The sequence below is a fragment of the Branchiostoma lanceolatum genome, assembly GCF_035083965.1.
Source record: "Branchiostoma lanceolatum isolate klBraLanc5 chromosome 8 unlocalized genomic scaffold, klBraLanc5.hap2 SUPER_8_unloc_2, whole genome shotgun sequence".
Taxonomy (NCBI): Eukaryota; Metazoa; Chordata; class Leptocardii; order Amphioxiformes; family Branchiostomatidae; genus Branchiostoma; species Branchiostoma lanceolatum.
In genome coordinates, this window is record NW_027100642.1 from 27,501 (window position 1) to 32,500 (window position 5,000).

Here is a 5,000-nt window from a genome sequence, read left to right on the forward strand (position 1 = left end):
TGGAGAAAGCCCGTAAAGACCTTCGGTCGCTGACTCCGATCCTGCGAGAAAGCCCGTTAAGACCTTCGGTCGCTGACTCCGATCCTTGGAGAAAGCCCGTTAAGACCTTCGGTCGCTGACTCCGATCCTTGGAGAAAGCCCGTTAAGACCTTCGGTCGCTGACTCCGATCTTTGGAGAAAGCCCGTAAAGACCTTCGGTCGCTGACTCCGATCCTGCGAGAAAGCCCGTTAAGACCTTCGGTCGCTGACTCCGATCCTTGGAGAAAGCCCGTAAAGACCTTCGGTCGCTGACTCCGATCCTGCGAGAAAGCCCGTTAAGACCTTTGGTCGCTGACTCCGATCCTTGGAGAAAGCCCGTTAAGACCTTCGGTCGCTGACTCCGATCCTTGGAGAAAGCCCGTAAAGACCTTCGGTCGCTGACTCCGATCCTTGGAGAAAGCCCGTAAAGACCTTCGGTCGCTGACTCCGATCCTGCGAGAAAGCCCGTTAAGACCTTTGGTCGCTGACTCCGATCCTTGGAGAAAGCCCGTTAAGACCTTCGGTCGCTGACTCCGATCCTTGGAGAAAGCCCGTTAAGACCTTCGGTCGCTGACTCCGATCCTTGGAGAAAGCCCGTTAAGACCTTCGGTCGCTGACTCCGATCTTTGGAGAAAGCCCGTAAAGACCTTCGGTCGCTGACTCCGATCCTGCGAGAAAGCCCGTTAAGACCTTCGGTCGCTGACTCCGATCCTTGGAGAAAGCCCGTAAAGACCTTCGGTCGCTGACTCCGATCCTGCGAGAAAGCCCGTTAAGACCTTTGGTCGCTGACTCCGATCCTTGGAGAAAGCCCGTTAAGACCTTCGGTCGCTGACTCCGATCCTTGGAGAAAGCCCGTTAAGACCTTCGGTCGCTGACTCCGATCCTTGGAGAAAGCCCGTTAAGACCTTCGGTCGCTGACTCCGATCTTTGGAGAAAGCCCGTAAAGACCTTCGGTCGCTGACTCCGATCCTGCGAGAAAGCCCGTTAAGACCTTCGGTCGCTGACTCCGATCCTTGGAGAAAGCCCGTTAAGACCTTCGGTCGCTGACTCCGATCCTTGGAGAAAGCCCGTCAAGACCTTCCGTCGCTGACTCCGATCTTTGGAGAAAGCCCGCAAGAGCTTTGGTGACTCACTCCGATTTCGCGAGAAGGGCCGCAAGAGCTGCGGGGACTCACTCCGATCCTGTGACAAAGCCCGACTCTTCAGGTCGCTCCTATGTAGCCCACCATCTCTTAAGCATTGGCGGCCGGGTCGGCCGGCGCTGACGGCCGAAGGAAGCCGCCGGGCGGACCGCGTTTGGTGTTTCCCCGCTCCCGAGGCCGCCTGCTACACGACGGCATGCGACTTTCCGGCCTGCCCCGACTTTCGGATTTCGCCAGGGTGTCTGACCAAGGTGTAGGTCGCCGATCCTACCTTGAGAGGAGTGGTCGTTTTTTGACTAGGCAACTCTTCCAGAGCCCGTAGCGGACGGCGGCTGGGGGCCAGCGGGTCCGGGAGGGTGCGGACGGGGCCGGCGCGGCACGGGCCAGACCCCTGCGTGGAGAAAAGACGGGGTCGTCCGGTGACTTTGCCCCGTCGGCCGGCTCCATCGGACTTGGCACCGGGCGCCTGGGCGGGTGTCGGCGGGGGGAGTGAGCGCCCCGCCCCGCCCGACTCCGACCGCCCCGGAGGGCGCCCCGGGCCCGCCGGGCGAGCGAGCAGGGTCCGTCCGGTGTGGGGCGGGGCCCGGGGAGGCGGGGGTGGAGCGGGCGGCCGAGCAACGGGGTCGACCGGGACGGGTCTCCCCCGGCCGGCGGGGCCGGTCTCCCGTTGCCCCCGAAGCCTACCCCGTGGCCGACTTGCGGTGGTTTTTCAAAAAAGTGCTCTGTAGGGTGTCTGACCATGTCGTGGGTCGCTCAACCTACCTTGAGAGAGTGGTCGTTTTTTGACTAGCTCGGGAATCGACGGCGAGCAATCGCACACTCTCTCGCCAGTCGTTTTGCTACCCCGCCGACCAGGCTGCCACTCCCCGCGAGGGCAGCCGGAGGTCGACAACCGGCTTGGAAGGCGCCCGCTCCTCCGCTCCTGCGGGCGAGGACGGGCGTGCCGACGGGCGTCCGGAACCAGCGCCGGGGCAGGCCCTCCGCGGAGGGCAGCCCGGGTCCCGCCGCTGCGGCGGCGGACCCAACGGCGACGGCTCGCCCCTTCCGTCTGCGTGCGAGTACGCCTTGCGGACTCGGCGGTTCGAGACCCGGCCGTCCGCCTTGCCGGCGGACGCGTCCGGTCGTGAGAGTGCGGGACCGTTCCTGACGGGACGGCTCGGGCGTTGAAGGGAAGCAACGGTCAGGTGTGGCCGGGAGTTCTGCGCTCAGGCTCCCGAGGGTTCGCGGCCATCTCCACGGCGCGTTCCCACCTCACGGCAGCGACGGACTCGGCGGCGCTCGGCGCTCCGGTCGAGCGGGACCGTGTGGCGGCGGCGGCAGTTGCGGGTCTTCCCGCGCTGCCCCGCGGCCGCGGCGGTCCTCTCCCGGCGGCGACCGCTCTTTCGCCGCCTCGGCGTCCTCGCTACCTGGTTGATCCTGCCAGTAGTCATATGCTTGTCTCAAAGATTAAGCCATGCACGTGCAAGTTTAAACTGTCCCAGTGAAACTGCGAATGGCTCATTAAATCAGTTATGGTTCCTTTGATCGTCACATCCTACATGGATAACTGTGGTAATTCTAGAGCTAATACATGCGGAAGAAGCGCCGACCTCACGGTCTGGCGTGCATTTATCAGACCAAGACCGACCCGGGGTTCGCCCCGGTCCCTTTGGTGACTCTGGATAACCCAGCCGATCGCACGGTCTTCGCACCGGCGACAGATCATTCGAATGTCTGCCCTATCAACTTTCGATGGTAGGTTCTGTGCCTACCATGGTGGCAACGGGTGACGGGGAATCAGGGTTCGGTTCCGGAGAGGGAGCCTGAGAAACGGCTACCACATCCAAGGAAGGCAGCAGGCGCGCAAATTACCCACTCCCGACTCGGGGAGGTAGTGACGAAAAATAACAATACGGGACTCTTTCGAGGCCCCGTAATTGGAATGGGTACACTTTAAATCCTTTAACGAGGATCTATTGGAGGGCAAGTCTGGTGCCAGCAGCCGCGGTAATTCCAGCTCCAATAGCGTATATTAAAGTTGTTGCGGTTAAAAAGCTCGTAGTTGGATCTTGGGACCGGGCTTGCGGTCCGCCGCGAGGCGTGTCACTGCTCGTCCCGGCCCTCCCCGCCGGATTCTCCTTGGTGCTCTTAACTGAGTGCCTCGGGGTGCCGGAGCGTTTACTTTGAAAAAATTAGAGTGTTCAAAGCAGGCCTGGCGCCTGAATAGTGGTGCATGGAATAATGGAATAGGACCTCGGTTCTATTTCGTTGGTTTTCGGAACGTGAGGTAATGATCAAGAGGGACGGACGGGGGCATTCGTATTGCGGCGGGAGAGGTGAAATTCTTGGATCGCCGCAAGACGAACCACTGCGAAAGCATTTGCCAAGAATGTTTTCATTGATCAAGAACGAAAGTTGTGGGCGCGAAGGCGATCAGATACCGCCCTAGTCACAACCATAAACGATGCCAACCAGCGATCCGCCGGCGTTACTTCGATGACCCGATGGGCAGCTCCCGGGAAACCTGAGTTTTCGGGTTCCGGGGGAAGTATGGTTGCAAAGCTGGAACTTAAAGGAATTGACGGAAGGGCACCACCAGGAGTGGAGCCTGCGGCTTAATTTGACTCAACACGGGGAAACTCACCCGGCCCGGACACAGTAAGGATTGACAGATTGAGAGCTCTTTCTTGATTCTGTGGGTGGTGGTGCATGGCCGTTCTTAGTTGGTGGAGCGATTTGTCTGGCTAATCCCGATAACGAACGAGACTCTGGCATGCTAACTAGTTCGGCGATCCCGCGCGATCGGCCGCAACTTCTTAGAGGGACAGCCGGCAGTAAGCCGGACGAGATGGAGCAATAACAGGTCTGTGATGCCCTTAGATGTCCGGGGCCGCACGCGCGCTACAATGAAGGCATCAGCGAGTCTTTCGCCTTCGCCGAAAGGTGCGGGTAACCTGCTGAACCGCCTTCGTGCTAGGGATCGGGGATTGCAATTATCTCCCATGAACGAGGAATTCCCAGTAGATGCGTGTCATCAGCGCGCGTTGATTACGTCCCTGCCCTTTGTACACACCGCCCGTCGCTACTACCGATTGAATGGTTTAGTGAGGCCAGTCGATCGGCCCCTCTCGGGCCGGCAACGGTCTGGAGGAGCGCCGAGAAGCCGATCAAACTTGACCATTTAGAGGAAGTAAAAGTCGTAACAAGGTTTCCGTAGGTGAACCTGCGGAAGGATCATTACCGAAACGAAGAAGCGAGGCGCTCGCGTCGTCGACTTCACACCAAACTCGTGGCAAGGAGCGGGCTCTGGTGCCCCCGGCCTCCCGCTCCGACCCTCACTCTTCCTTACCGCCTCGACAAGGTGGCGCTCCGACGGTTGCTCTCGCGCCAATCGCTCCTCCTTCGCGGAGGAGCGCGGGCGGAGAGCCAGGAGCGCCCATGCCGACCCGCTTGGCGGCGGGACCCGGCAGCCCCCTTGGAACGTTGGTCGGGCGCCTTCAGTGTGAGCCCGTCGTTCCCTATACCCTGCTAAACCAGCGAGCCGCCCCGAGTAGCCTGGTCGAGGACTGAGTCAGGTCCTCCCGGCGAAAAGTCTTGGGCGGGCGAGCGCAAGTGGGGGCACCTATATCCTGGCGGAGGGGCGTCGCGTCGTGGGTTTGCGCGGAATGGGGTTGAGTTGCTAGTCTCACGGCGGGGCCTAGGTGAGACGGCTCCTCCCCGGCACCCCGGCGCGGCGTTTCGGTCTCTGACTCGATGCAATCCATCTTGCGGACGAGTGACCTGTCCTTAAGCGTCGGACTTCGAGCGGGCGTCCCGCGGTCCAAGGCCTCCTTTGGGCAGAGGGGAGGACTGCTCTCGGTC

General features: G+C 60.9%; 1 non-coding gene across 1 annotated transcript; it reads left to right on the forward strand.

Moving 5' to 3' along the window:
• The first annotated feature begins 2,563 nt into the window (after positions 1-2,563).
• On the forward strand, positions 2,564-4,379 carry LOC136426110 (small subunit ribosomal RNA). Its single transcript, XR_010754153.1, has one exon. It is a non-coding gene; the product is annotated as a small subunit ribosomal RNA (ribosomal RNA).
• Positions 4,380-5,000: the final 621 nt, after the last annotated feature.